Source organism: Protopterus annectens, chromosome 1.part1 (genome assembly GCF_019279795.1).
Source record: "Protopterus annectens isolate FY-2018-M chromosome 1.part1, PAN1.0, whole genome shotgun sequence".
NCBI classification, from domain to species: domain Eukaryota; kingdom Metazoa; phylum Chordata; order Ceratodontiformes; family Protopteridae; genus Protopterus; species Protopterus annectens.
The window spans coordinates 848,678,137-848,694,233 of record NC_056726.1 but is presented as its reverse complement, the minus strand read 5'-3'; the positions used below and the strand labels follow the sequence as shown (position 1 = coordinate 848,694,233).

Sequence of the window (16,097 nt, the reverse complement as noted above, 5' to 3'; positions counted from 1 at the left end):
TATGTATACTCTAGCAAGCACTTTTCTGAATTTTCCATCCGCTGGCACTGAGTGGTAGCCTGATCTGTATAGGATTGGGAAACACACTACAGGTTCCTGCATTAAATTGTATTGGCAGGAGGACTTATTAATCAGCTTATCTTGTTTTTAGTGCATTTATAATTTTTGTAGAGTGGCTCTTGGCTCATTTCTACAAAGCAAAGTGCTTTTATTGAAAAATCACACTTTTATAAGCTGTTTAACTTAGACTGCTGTATATTTAAGTTTGTCTGTGGTAACATTTCACTCTGGGCACTCCTTTCCTGTGCTTTTACATTAGGAGGACTAAAAGTACTCATTTAGTTAGCAGTATGTGTTTAACTGGTCTGTCTGAACTGAGGAACACACAAAAGGGCTGCAGACATAATCATTGTATTAGCCAGAGGGCTCAGTCAGTTTTCTCTATTTCCAGTGCTGGTATAAATTCAGCACATTTGCACTGAGCTGCTTACTGTGCCAGTGCTCTGTACAGACACAAACATCTGGAAACATTGCTTATTTTCATTGTGTTGTGAATGTTTCTGTGCTACTTACCATATTATAGCACCCAGAACTATTGCTACTCATAGAGCAAATGGTTTTGACACTGGGAAGCATTGCTGGTCAGGTTAACTGCGAATTACACCATGTAAGCAACCTTCCCTCATCTGCTTACAAACACCCTCCACTCCTTTTCCTTTCAAGTATACATTAGGACCTGCAGCTATGGATGGGCACTTTCCTGGTATGTCTGCATCCAGCTTGGTGGACATGGGTATCTTGAGGCAATTTAACAGTCACCTCATGTACACATACAACCACTTAATTCTCAAGCAGACAAATACAGTATACGAGAGATATAGTTACACATTGACATTGGGGGCTAGACTCTCACATACAGACAGAAAAAGCAACAAACAGGTTGTCAGTGACTCACACACATCACTTACCACACCCACAAAGGAACACACATAGACCCACATATGTGGAGATGCTCACATATAACTTCCCTAAATCTCAAAGGCCTCACAGGCGCAGTCCCCAGAAACTCCACATGTGCACAAACAAGACAATTCAGATCTCAGAGCATAAAGCCAGATCTCATTGTGCCTCAACTACCAAGGTCATAAGATGAAACACTGCACAGCCCAGTAGTGTGGTCATATGAGAATCCATTGTGAGGCATACTGATGTCTCTGTTACCAGGCTGGTTAAGAGGAAAGTTACAGTTAGTTACCTGTCAGGGGGCAGGATTCACCAGATCATGCAAGCACTCAGATTACCTTACCCCTAAGTCCATGTGGGTGGGAATGACTTGAGATGTACCTCCTTGGATTATATGAAGAGAGACTTGATTGAGCTCTTAGAATGTGTGTCACAGGCAGGTATCAACCAGCCCTGAGCAGCATTCTGCCATCTCCAAGGATGATGCCACATTACCAGTAGAAAATGATTGATTTTAACAATTGGCTTAGCTACTGGTGTCATTCTAAAGGGGTCCAATACTTTGTCATTCCAAAAGGGTCCAAGACTTGTTAGTCTGAAAGGACATGGGTAATAGGTCACGCTGCTATGCCAGGGATGGTCTTCACCTGTAAGCTTTCAGATATTGGCCAAAACATTATCCGCCCCTGTAATGCCTTTGCCAAACAGACAAGCATAATAAAAGCTACTCAGGACAAGCTAAAGGTGTTACTGCTCAATGTAGGGAGTCTCTGTGACAAACCAAAATGCTGCCACCCACCTAGCTGGAATTTTGTAAATATTAATATTTTCAAGTGACATATAATTATGATTTACAGTGGATATAAAAAGTTTACACACTCCTGTCAAAATGCCAGGTTTTTGTGATATAAAAAAATGAGACCACAATAAATAATTTCAAAACGTTCCCACCTTTAATGTGACCTATAACCTGTACGATTCAATTGAAAAGCAAACCTGTTAGGGGAAAATATAAAATATAAAAAATAAAAAACGTGCAATACACTGGTTGCATAAGTGTGCGCACCCTTAAACTAATACTTTGTTGTGTGTGCACACCCTTAAAATAATACTTTGTTGAAGCACCTTTTGATTTAATTACAGCATTCAGTCTTCTTGAGTACACACCTGCTGCAAAGTTTAAAGTTGTACTACACTATTCAGGTAGTCTGTACCTTTACTCAATGAAAACAAGGAATCAGTTCAGCTGTTACGACATTTATCTGCATACAAAGTAAACATCTAGTTTAACAATGAAAGATATATACAAATAACAAAACCGTACTTCAGCTTACAGCATCAAATCTGTAAGGATAGGAAAATCAAAGTCTCTCATATAAAGAAAAAAAAGTCCCAATCTTTGTAGTGTCTTTTCTGCCTGTATCAGCAGTTTAGAGAATTTTCCAGAATAATAAGTATTTCTTTTGAAGCTGGTCTGCTGACAGTTTGTTTTCCATATTTCAAACATTCTGTTCCTGAAGGATAACTCCTCAGCCTTGCACTTATCTTGCACGTCCTGTTGACGAGACACAGCTGCATACAAGAGTTCATCTTGACCTGCTTGTAGATAGAGAATTTCACAAACTGCATAGTTTATTAAAGATAAAATATTTTACTTCTGACTCCTAAGCTACATGTTTTTGCCAAAGTGCACTCTACAAACTGAAATTCAGAATATTTATTTTACATTTTCAGAATAAAATCCACTGAAATCCATTTTAACCTGTTTGTTACTCTCACAATTCCTTCTGTAATTAAAAAGCGGAAAATGACTGTCCATTTTCGACTTCAGTTGTACACATTGAAACCTTTTCCAGTTTACTTAGGTTAATCATCATAATTTGTTGGATTCTATACTTTTTCCGCAAATGGCAACTTAGCAGTTCCAGATGGTTAATATGACAGTAATGCCTAACACTACTAATAAAGGATGTATCAACCAATTTAACAGGTTGTTTCCTGATTTTGACCAACCAGTAAAGATATCCCACCAATTGTGAGCAGTATCTTTTGTGGTCTTTTCTGCTAAGCTAAGTAATTTATCTTTTGCAGTGATGCGTAATGCTTCATAATACAGAATACTTTTATTTCTTTTTTCCATGTACTCTCTGAGAATCTTAGTATTGTTCATTATGTTTTTTAAATTATTCAAATATACCGATATAATGGAAAGCTGTATTAAGTCATAATTCCAATTCTTGGAAGTATTTACTTCTATGGTTTCAGTAAACACATAGCTCTGATTATTCCATTTAAGGAAATCAGTATGTGATAAACATCCTGCAAACGGTAATTTTATATTATGACCTACATCTTGATCTGCAACCAGACAAATATGCTGAGGAGCCACTTCTATAAACATTTGAAAAGAAGACTACATAATGGTCCATTTGCACAAATTAACAGAATGCTGCAATAAGCATGGTTCATAGACAGGTGAATGCTGTCCACAATTTAATACATTTTGAGTCTGTGTACAAGACTCAATTTTATGTGTTTTTCCCCTCATATCTCTATGATTACCTTCAAAGTGTGGCAACCAATACTCATACCCTTCTGGTACGAGAAATATCATAAGTAATACCGTAAATTGACACATAACAGTGGTATCAGTAACATTATAATGTGTGAATTTCCCTGTGCAATAGTGTGGAGTGCAATATGTTATTTCAGTAAGTAGCTTAATCCAGTCTGTATCAGGTATCCATTTGTTAAACAGTTGTCGCCAAACATTTTTATTTTGTAACATCAGTTCAGTTTGTACATTATTTTTTTGAATTGTCACATACAAAGATTGCATAGTGCATTTTGTCCAATTTACAGAAATTGTCATGTTACCATCAACTTTCAACTGATGTAGCTGCATAGTATCATAATTGTCTAAAAATTGCTGCTGATACTTTATATTGTGCAAATGTGTTTTCCGTATCTCTGGATTCCAAGATGCGTGTAAATGTACAATCTGAGAGATATCTTCCCCCACTACTTTTAAATGATTAGTTAGAATTTCAGTATCAGCTGCATTAAGAGCTCCCATTCCCGTACCCAAACCTCCCAGCAAAGTATCATACCATGCCCTTTTATATCGGCACCTGCCTGTATCTGGAAATGTGATGTTAAAATGTACCACAACTCTTTGATACTGTCTACCTACTTTTTTACAGGTAGAAGGGATTTTATCCAAATTGTCTGTATGAACAGAGGTAGGTTTACCTTTTAATATTGATAGAAGATATGCCCAATGTATACTGCCTGTAATAACCGTCGTATTAGTACATATTACAGAAACTCCAGTAGTAAAATTTATTTGCACTTTTGTGTTGTTGGGAGTAATACTAATTCCCTGTATGGTATAATTTCCACATTTCTTCACATAAGCGAAGACTAGCCGTTGTGTTAATGGTGGATAATTTTTTGAGTTTTCTCCTTTTCCCAAATAATATATAGGAAATTTACAACATTTAATAAAAACTTTAGAATCAAATGCAAGCGTTAGGAGTATTTGGTCGAATATAATAATGACCAATCACTGCAGACCCAAAGGTAATGTTACTGGGAACTATTATATGCCCAAAGGTACAATTAGCATTAGACAGACAAGGAAAATTGTCCTGCTGTCTTTGCCCACAAAAACGATTTATTTTTGAGCATTTACGCCAACCTAACTTTAGAGTATTGTTGTCCTTGCTTATTTTCCAAACTGGCATTTCTTTTGTTTTGAAACTTTACCCCAAGAGCTCCAGTGAGCACAATCAGTACAATAACAAACAGAGTTTTTATTATATACAATAGTATAACCTCTCCACGTGAGAGGTATTAACCTGAAAAGTTGTTTTGATGCTTTTTTAACTGTTTCAGACTTGGCATTTGCAGTGTGTCTGCAAAAAAAAAACAAAACATGAAGTCACTTAATGACTTTTAACTGATCTATGTGAACAAGAATCATTTTGCTTTTTTTCTTTCCTTTAACTTTGTACACTAAAGGTCCTAACTGAGCAATTATTTCAAAGGGTCCTTGCCAATTACTATGTCATGAACTGTCTATTTGGAACATCTTGATTAATACCTGTGTCCCAGTGGGAAGGATTTCTTCTGGCATAACAGGTTCCTTTGACCGTAATTTGAATGCTTGCATTTCTGATAGGCTTTGACACAATTCAGAAATATCCTTTAACCATTGTTGATGCTGTGCAATTTCTAATAATGGTCTGTTTGTACTAACAGTAGGGTCGAACGGAAATTGTACAGGCATTTTTTTTTTTTTGCCTGTCATGACTTCAAAAGGTGAAATCCCTGTTTTACTGTGTGGTGTTGCTCTGACACCCAGCAAGATTCCAGGCAAATGTTTTACCCAGTTTACACCTTTTCCAAGCAGGCTTTCTTAAGGCATTCCTTAAGAGTCCTGTTCATTCTTTCAATAATCCCATTGGACTGAGGATGGTAAGGAACATGAAATCGTTGCTGGGTACCAAGCAAATCACACAAAGCTTTCATCAGTTTACTGAGAGATTGTGGCTCGTTCTCAGATTCGATAACTCATGGCCATCCCCAGTGACAAAAAATGTTTTTTCATAAGGCTTCTGCTGTAGCCTTAGCCATCATTGTTTTGGTAGGAATTGCTTCTACCCATTTTGAAAATACATAACTATCACTAGAAGATACCTGTACCCTCCTTTAGCTGGGGGTAATGGGCCTGCAAAGTCAATTTGGATGGCATACCGAGGTCCATCTGCTGGAGTTACCCTTAGTAACTGTGGCTTTTTCAATTGAGCATTAACCTGCAAACATATTAAGCATTCAGCATGCAACTAACTCACAAATTTTCCTTAACTGTGAATGCCAGTACTTGTTCTTTACAATGGGCCATAACTTTTGTGTACCCAAATGTCCCATTACCTGATGATTAAATTTCACTAACTGTTGTGCCTGTTGGTATGGTATATAAGGAAGACTAGAACCATCTTCAAATCATTTTGCATAATATTGACCTGGACTTTTTCCTACAAGAGTACATTTTTCTAACTCTTCCTGCTGTCCAAACTTAGTTTGGATCTGCAGCAAATCATGCTGCAAATTCTGAGCTGAAAATGTCTGTATGGCATGTACTGCAGTGGTTTTGTCTGGTACACCAGAAATGTGTCTCTGTAGGATACAGTTGCATTCCTTCTTTGGCTGCTTTTTTACCATTTCATCAGCATAGTTATTTAATAACTTCTGCGGTGGTGCAGCGGTAGCGTTGTTGCCTCACAGCAATAGGTTCTCCCATTCGATTCTCAGCTTGGGTTGGGAGTGCCTTCTCTGTGGAGTCTGCATGTCCTCCCCGCAGTCGAGTGGGCGTTCGAAAGACATGCGTTGAATGGGCGTGCCTTCGATGAAGGTTGGGTGTCGGGCTGGCAACCCGACACCATTAAAAAAAAAAAATACTGCCAATCATTAGTGGACTGGAGTTCTGCTGTGGCAACCTCAAACCGGGAAAAGCCGAAAGACAAACAACAACATCAGCATAGTTATTTAAAAAATTTAATTTGTAGCTTTTTGATGAGCTTGTACCTTTAAGATACTGTACCAACCCACAAGGGACTGACTACTAACCAAATTCCAAATAGTCTGTAAAACAGAATCATGCTTGAGTGGTTTGCCCATATTATCAACAAACCCTCTCCTTGCCCATGTAGACATATGCAGCCGCAGAGAATTAACTACGTATGCACTGTCTGAAAAAATATTGACGGGTGGAAAATGCTGTAACACATAAAGAACTGCTTCCAGTTCAGCTCGCTGAGCAGACATGTGTCCCATAGAAGGGTTTTCTGGTACTATTGCAAATCCAGTTCAGTGTTGTCCATTGTCCCAAAATCGAGCACTATCAGCAAAGAAGGATGGCCTGTCTCCCTGAAAATCAGGAGACAGAATAGGCTTTTCTGGATTTGAAATGTACCTAATGCATTCATGTCGTTTTCCTTCATATCCCACGAAGTTAGATAAGTAATACTTATCTCCTGCCTTTATTGTAATTTGCTTGAGACTAAATAATGCCAACCATTTTGCAAACACTCCTTGACTGACGTCATCACTCAGTTTATTTAACTGGGTCTCATTTACCAAAGCCTGTATGGCATAATGTGGTGTCTGTACTATAATGTCTTTGGAGTAAGCTGTTAGGTATTAAGTTTGTTTTAAACCCCAATAAATGGCCAAAAGTTGCTGAATGCACAGGTGATATCCCCTCTCAACATATGTCATCTTTCTACTAAAGAATGTAATTGGGTGTAAAGTGTTTTCCATTTTAGCATCAGAGCCCTGAGGCCACTCCTGTAAAAGCACAACAGAGTGTGTGTTGGTGTCCAGCTGCCACCTGTACCACAAAGGGATGTGTATAACTTGGAGCTACTAGTTGTGTAGCCTTGGCCAATGCTGCCTTTAAATCACAAAAGGCTGTATTTTCCTTCAGTCCCCACTCTAGAAAGGGTAATTCCTTTTGGCTAGAAAGCATGTCATACACAGGAACTGCCAGGCTGGCATAATCCTCTATGAATTCCTGATTATAATACATAATACCTAAAAATTTGTGCAAATCCAGAATTGTAAACGGTTAATCCATTTGCAAAATTCCCTGCACCCTCTCCGAACAAGGAATATACCCAGAGGGACATAAAATAGTACCTAGAAATTTTACTTCAGATGACATGAATTGTACTTTTTTATTTTTAAACTTAAACTCTGCCTCCTGCAGTGTTTGAAGGACCTGTACCACTTTAGCTAAATGCTGTTCTTTTGTTTCAAACTGTCATCAATGTAATGCAGAACAGAATCATCAGATTCTAGACCTTGTAGTATTCGTCCAACTATTTGGTGAAATATAACCGGACTGTTTTGAAATCCCTCCGGTAACCTCGTCATGCCATACTGTTCATTTTGAAAAGTAAAGGCAAACCTTTGCCAGTGTTTTTTTTGCAGTGGTACTGCAAAGAAACTGTTAGCTAAATATATGACCATAAACCACTGACTTTGTGGTTTTATTCTTGCTGCTAGCTCTGGGACCCCTGGAATCAGATGAGCCCAGGGGGCCATGAATTGGTTTACTTTTCTTAAATCAATAACCAATCGATAAGTGGCATCTTTCTTTTTAACTGGCCATATGGGTGAATTTGTAGGGCTATTTCGCTTTTGAATTATTCCCTCATCAAGCCGTCGTCATATGCAATTTTGCATGTCTTTGTCTGCTTCCTTTGGAATCTGATACTGTTTTTGAAAAGGTGGAATAAAATCCTCGTCACTACCTACAGAAACTGCTTCCTGTAGCTTCCCGAAGTCTGTGGGCCCTTGAGACCACAACGTAGGGAATTGTTGTTTTACCTTTGACCCTACTTCATTTTCAGTAGGGCCGATAGTGGTTGATGCATGTATTGCCTCAATCATGCACAACATGGGACCTTGTCCTTTCCATATGATGCCATTAGGAAGGTCTGTAACAATTCCCATTTTGGACAAAATATCTATTCCCAAGATTGTGGAAGTGCAAGAATTATGCATCAAAAATACCTCTTTCACTGGTTCCCCTTGACGGGAGAATTGTACTTGTACAGGTTTACTACCTAGGGCTAGACATCCAGAGCCATTAAAACCTGAAGTACATGTACGTTTAGACAAATCGGGAGGCAGATGCTTACCTGTCACTGAGACAGCTGCTCCTGTATCTAGAAGAACATCTTCCCACAGGTTCCCCTCTACCCAGATGTTAATAAGTGGTCGTCCATCTTTCCCCTTCTTGAAGTGAGTCAAGAAAGAGACTTGGGTAGGGGGGGGTCACACCCCTATAGTGCATCTAATTCCCACCCTGAATCATTGGTGGTATTGGACTGCAAACGACATAATTGCAGTGTTTCTTCGTATTCTTCACAGTCAACATAAGAAGGTCGACAGAGTTCTTGTTGCAAGGCTATTTGCTGCTGATAAGTAGGATTTACTGGACCCTCAGGAACAAAGTCAGAAGGAACAGTTGCATGCTGTGTGCTAATCATATTACCTTGTACATTGACAGTAGGTGCTACACCATCCCTTTGCTGTACTGGAAATACTGACTGCTGAGTATTTGTGGTGTATAGGGGTTATTGCTGTAGTCCCCATTGCCCTCTGTCACATATCATTGTGATGTGTACTGCTGTGTTTGTACTACTAGCTGCTTTGCCTGTTGTTGTCGTGGTACACATGACCTATTACATTTTTTTTACAGTAAGAAATTTACCCTTTGCCTCTTGCTTCTGGCGCCACCTGCGGTAATATTTGCAATAATTTTTAGTATGACCCACCTGTTTACAGGACTAACAAACAGGCTGTCTCTTTGAAGGACCCTCTACAGATTAAGTAACTTGAGAAGTTAACTGAGTGGCTGGGGGAGCTGATGCTGTCCATTGTTGCCCCTGTATAACTTGCCCTTGATATGATTGCCCTGTTACCTGCTTTGGGACCTGCTGTCTCTGATTTAATCCATCTCCCATGCCCCCTCCCCCTTACTTCACTAACAGTGGGTGCAGAACGGGAAGTATAAATCTTTTGCTTATGAGTAGCATTATCTTTACACATAATACGTGCTGTCAGCAATTTATCCACTAACTGTGTGAGTGTATTTGAAGATTCCTCACAAATAATCAAATATCCAAAAAGAATCACTCCCCACCAGGTAAACGCTCCTTGTGCCAAACACAATCCAAATAAAACAAACCACATCAAAGGCACAGTAGCGATGCAAGGCAGGCAATATATATAGAGGATCCAATACTCACACACAACAAAAAGTCCACTTGGAACAAAGTTAAAACAGCAATTTATTGTAGCACAAAACAGACTTGGTAAGCTCTTTCACCTGAATAGGCTTCTTCTTTGATAAAATTCCAGAAACAACACTCAAGTGTATCATTCCATACAGTGCCTACAGTTTTATGAACCCAAGCTTTAAATGTAGTCATGTTATTAAAAATACCCTTCTGTTCATCCCACTTAGGGAGAGTTTCTAACATTCTAGAGTGATAAACTTCAGCAGAAAAAACAGCTGAGGCTATGACAGGACTGGTAATAGCAGTTTCTAGTGCTTTAGAGTGATATTTTTTTTAACAAGGCTTGTAATCTTAAAAGATCTTGATTAGCTAAATCTGCTGCTCTAGCAGCCACAGATTCCTATGTCTCTAATTGAGCTCGTAATGTGTTAGCCTCCTCTCTTGCAACAATTATGTCAAGCTGTGTGTCAAGCCAATTGCTTGTCCTATATTTTTTTTTTTTTGCAAACGGACAATTAACTTTTATTATACCAATAGCTTTACTGCCTTGTTTAAGAACAGTTTGTGTAAAGTTCTTAAGTTTAGTCTGAGAGACTTTTAAAACGTGAGAAAATTTCTTTGTACATTTAACAGTGTCAGCATGCATTTTACCAGACGCATTTCATTTATCACAATAAATCTGAAAGTGATCCATGATGTCAAGATCTTGCTAGTTGCTATTGTTAGCAATCCAATCTTTAAACTCTTGCAAATCAGAGTGTAAAGTACAAACTTTGACATCTACATCACTCTCTAATAAATCTTTTGCAACCGGATATATAGAAACAGGAACCATACCTCTCAACCATACCGAATTACTCTGTTTTTACCAAGTTTTGGGGCCCAAATGAAGGGGTGCCATGATTCCTGAGTGGCACCCCTTCATTTCCGACTTTTTTCATTTATTTTTTTAATTTTTTCAAATACTGCTCTGTCGGAGCTGCCGTCACCATGTGCGATGACGTCAGCTCCATCAGGGCTACCAGCCAGTTAGAATTGAGCTCAATGAGCTCACATTGTCATTTCTGGCTGGTCTGGCTGCAAATGCGCGCGGGAAATCTCTCTCACTTTGAAACAAAGAATTAACAGCAACAGCAGGCCGTTCGTTTTAACAGCAGCATTTGATTTGGACAGCGAGTGAGGGAAATTAACAGCAGTACTCCATTTCATTTGGATGATTGTTTTGGATTACATTAACAGCAGCACTTTGGATGCTCGTTTTCATAGGTTCATAGGTTTATACTAGGCTATCTGCCCTAATTTCCATTAGTTTGTTGTGCCTCTGTCCAGCAGTTCCATCCACAGGTCAAGATTTCTTATATCCGTGCTATGGATTACATTAACAGCATGCAGGCAGCCAGGTATGGATTAACTGTGTGTGTGTTGTGTGTGTGTGTGTGTGTGTGTGTATTTGTGTGTGTGTATTTGTGTGTGTGTGTCTGTGTGTGTGTGTGTGTGTGTGTGTGTGTGTGTGTGTGTGTGTGTGTGTGTGTGTGTGTGTGTGAAAATGCCCCCATGTAATACACTTGGTGGCTAGAGGTATTTCAGGTTCAAACCCTGTTCCTTTGGTACATAGTAAAAAAAAGCCTAAATTCCCTAGCCACCACCATTTCTGAACTTTTTCCAGATTTGTTGTGCTAAGAGTTGAGAAGAGCTATGGTGGGAAGTGAGAACAGAATTTGTATTCCCCCATTATTGGCTTTGTTGTTTGTCCAGGTTTCTTTGTGCTAAGAGTTGAGAGCTATGGTGAGTGAGAACTGAATTTGTATCCCCCCATATTGGCTGTGTCCAGGTTTTTTGTGCTAAGAGGTTGAGAGCTATGGTGAGAAGTGAGAACTGAATTCAGTACATGATAGCCATTAAGTTTCATTCTTCCTATTTTTTAGGAAACTGCTGATTTGGCATAGTGGTTTTTTGCTCTGACTGTAGTGCATAGGGTCCTGTGTTCAAGACTTGGCAGTGAAATGCATGGTAGTAACACATTTTATTCTAGTAACTTTCCAAAATTATACAAGCAATGGTTAAAATATGTCCCTGGTAAGTCTCTAGCCATGACTACTTGTGAGCTTTGTCCAGGTTTTTTTGTTCTAAGAGTTGCGAGCTATGGTGAGAAGTGAGAACTGAATTTGTATTCCCCCATTATTGGCTTTATTTGTCCAGGTTTTTTGTTCTAAGAGGCTGAGAGCTATGGTGAGAAGTGAGAACTGAATTCACTAAATGAGAGCCATTAAGTATCAGTCTTCCTAGTTTTTAGGAAACTACTGATTTGGCATAGTGGTATGTTGCTCTGACTGTAGTGCATAGGGTCCTGAGTTCAAGACTTGCCAGTGGCATGCATGGTGATAACAGCATTTTATTCTAGCAACTTTCCAAAATTATACAAGCAATGTTTAAAATGTGTCCCTGGTTTTTGACCTTTTGCCCCCCCCCCCCCAAAAAAAAACTGAACTTGAAAATAGGTGCAAGAAGCTGTGCAAGATGCCTATGGCTTACACTACTGTCATTATATTTAGTGTGGGTGTGGAAGTAGACTTTTATGATGGAAATGTTTTGAATTGGGCAGTTTTGTCATTGGTTCATGCATTTTGTTTCATTGCCTACAGTACAGCCTACTGGAAAAATGTTCAAACAATAAATTTAAAATTCGCTCTAACAAGTATGTTATATTATACAAGGAATATAACTTAAAGTCAGGAAGGTGTATCAAAGAAAAGAACACATATATGTTTCTTGTTTTGTGTGCAAGGGGCCAATGATTTGAAAATGGCCCAAAGGTAATCTTTATTCACCACTGGCTAGATGCATTTTCTTTGGATGTGGTGTGGGTTTCAGTGATATTTCACTGAATGAGAGTTTCAAGGGCAGAGAAGTTTTAATGTCAAGTCTCTTTTCATTGAGACAGTATTGCTTTGTTTAGCATATGTCAAAATAAAATCCAAATAATCATTGTAGAAGCAAAGCAGTATGCACACATTCGTGTTTATGGTAAATGGGGTGAAATTGCCAGGTAATGGGACATTGGAATGGCTGCAGGGGGTCAGTGGTACCATATTTTGGTTGTCTGTTCTTCAGTTTGCATTTTAAAGTTTATATCCCACAATTCCATTGGAGTGGGTGGGATTACGTAATTATGTATGCATATTAGATGTTAATCAGCATACAGATTTGTACCTATTTTTCATGGGCCTTGTCCATATATTTGATGTTTGCAGGTTGAGAGGTATGACAGGAACCATTTTCTGTGCTTCAAGCATTACTTTATCCTGGTTGTGTTCCAGGTTTTATACAAGTACGTACAATACATTTATAACAAGGCATGCAAAAAGCAACATTTAAATAACATATTTCTGTACATTCTGTTACACGTCTGCCTTACGTAGTAAAGACTTACAGGTGCTAACATGCTGATTATACTATGTATTTAAATAATTCCGCACATCTACATATGAGTTAGATACATCAACAGTAAAATACTTAGTGCACTTCTTGGCATTTTCATGAATTGCATTCATTGTTAAAAGAAAAACAGAAGAAAATATTTACCACAAATGTTTAGGACAAGATGGCCAGTCTTGACACGAAGATCAGTTGTGGGAGGATTTCTGTGCTGTCTTTCACTAGATGCTGGTGAAGCAAAGTCTGACAGTACGACTTGCTCTCTGTATCTCACCAACTGTTTGAATAAGAATTACTGTACTGTGCTGCAGTGTTTGTCCATGGACAAAGTTTTAGGAAAGAAGAGTTGACTCCCAAAAAAAATAGTCTATGCAGGAATGTTGCACTGTGAGAGGCACCTCTGCAGGTCACCTCCCTGGTTGTTTTGACTGGTCTGGTCTCGCCACTGTAAAATTTAAAGTTGTACTACAATATTCATAGTCTTTACCTTTACTTAATGAAAATAAGGAGTCACTTCAGCTGTTAAATTTACTCTGCATATGAAGTAGACATCTAGTTTAACAATGAAAGATATACACAAATAACAAAACCGTACTTCAGCTTACAGCGTCAAATCTGTAAGGATAGGAAAACTCTCATACAAAAGAAAAAGTCCTAAAATCTTTATACGGTCTTTTCTGCGTGTATCAGCAGTTTAGAGAATTTTCCAGAATAATAAGTCTTTCTTTTGAAGCTGGTCTGCTGACAGTTTGTTTTCCATATTTCAAAAATTCTGTTCCTGAAGGATAACTCCCCGGCCTTTCTCTTATCTTGCACGTCCTGTTGAGGAGACACAGCTGCATACAAGAGTTTGTCTTGACCTGCTTGTAGGTAGAGAATTTCCCGAACTGCATAGTTTATAAAAGATAAAATATTTTACTTCTGATGTCTAATAACAATGGATGCCAAGTTATTTGTTTTTGCCAAGTGCACTCTGCAAACTAAAATGCAGAATATTTATTTTACATTTTCAAAATAAAATCCACTGAAATCCATTTTTAACCTGTTTATTACTCTCACACCTGCCATCAATTAAAGAGACTCTGATTAACTCCAAATAAAGTTCAGCTGTCCTTGTAGGATTGTCTTGACAATTTACTCAGTTGCCTGTTACAGCAAAAGCCATGGTTTGCAGACAGCTTACAAAGCATCAAAGGGATCTCATTGTTGAAAGGTATCAGTCAGGAGAAGGGTACAAAAAGTATCCACAACATTGGATATACCATGGAACACCGTGACGACAGTCATCAAAAAGTGGAGAAAATATGGGACAACAGTAACGTTGCAAAGAACGGACATCCCTCCAAAATTGATGAAACGGCAATCCAAAAACTGGTCAGGGAGGCTGCAAACAGACCTATAGCAACACTGAAGGAGCTGCAGGAAGTTTTTTAATACTGTTTCCATTAAATCCACCAACAGATTCACTCTGAACGGCTGCATATGTGGGCAAGACCACAAGACGTTTGAGAGAGAGGATAACCGAGCATAACAAGGACATTAAGAAATAGTAGCTGATTAGTGCCCTGTATATGCACAATAATGAATGCATTAACTTCAAAAAGTTTATATTTTTTGTGTTGGATAGAGTATTCATTGAAGGAAGGGGTGGTGACTCAGATTTAGATTTACAAATAAAAGAAACAGAATGGCAATTACATTTGAATGCCAAGAATAAACTGGGGATTAATGACAACATCTCAATAGCATGTATTTTAAAACTTAGAGCAAAAAATATTTAAAATATATATTGTTATCATCACAATTGCTGTAGTTGTATTCTGGCTGACATGTTCCCAAATGTTTCATGTTTTTAAGAAAAATTTTATATTATGTTATGTGGCAAGTTTTAACATTTTTTTTTTTTTAAGAAAATTTTTTTCCAAGTAGAACAGACAGGAAATGATGCATGTACTTAGTATATAGGAAGTTATTTTAGTGTTTGAATTTGACTCTGATGATGTTTTAGCATACTGGACGAAAGCGCCAAGTCTGTTTTAGTTGTATTTAATAAAACTATGGTTGTTTTGAACTTCATGCAGTGGTTTTACTTTCTAAGTTGTTAGTGGCTGAAGAAGTGGAGTGTGAGGAGTTCCTTTTGGTTCTGAGAGCTAAGTATTTTTCACAGAGAAATGTTGAATTCTGTTGGTATCTGTTTAGCTTGGGAACTGGAGGCAGGTGACACATAGTGATGTTATCCAGATGACCCAGCAGTACTGTTCTGAAAATAATTTAAGAACCGTCTCTCAGAAAAAATCTGTGCATTTTGTATTTGTCTTTGGATCTGAAAACATCCTTTCATCAGCAGTTGCCTTGTTAATAGTAAGTAACCAGGGTACAGTAATCTCTCTCTCTGAGAGACAGATAAAAATATAATACGATTAGTTTAGATGTATTCTGTATTTATTTGAGACTGCCCTGCACTGTTGTTTTAAAATATTTCTTGTGATTCAGAACTCTGAAGTGACTGTGTCTGTTATTTAGTATTGTCTTATTCTTGTATTATTTATTATTAAGTATATTTAAACCTTTTAATTGTGGCTGGTTTGTTTAGAGATATTTAAGCTCTTAGCGTACTCGCATATGTATTTGGTGACACTGTACAGGCCACTCTTAAATAGTCTTGGCAAGTCTTGGTCACACTTACCATTTGGATAATAGTAACATTACACAGAAGGATTGGACACCCTTTGGTAATGGCCTTATAGCAGCTGATAAATAAGGGTAGCTGGTGGCAGCTGGCACTACCTTATAACCTGGACAGAAGGGGCATAGCTAGTAAACCTGTGCCAGCCTTTCCCAGGAGTTTGTGTGTTTGTATGTAAATCATATCTCAAAGTTCATAGA

The 16,097-nt window shown here is 38.2% G+C and overlaps 1 protein-coding gene across 1 annotated transcript in view; it reads left to right on the top strand.

Annotated features, from left to right (window-relative positions):
- Positions 1–16,097, top strand: part of LOC122815150 (probable E3 ubiquitin-protein ligase HERC1) — a 5,886,073-nt gene that overhangs the window by 1,473,775 nt on the left and 4,396,201 nt on the right. The window lies entirely within an intron of this gene.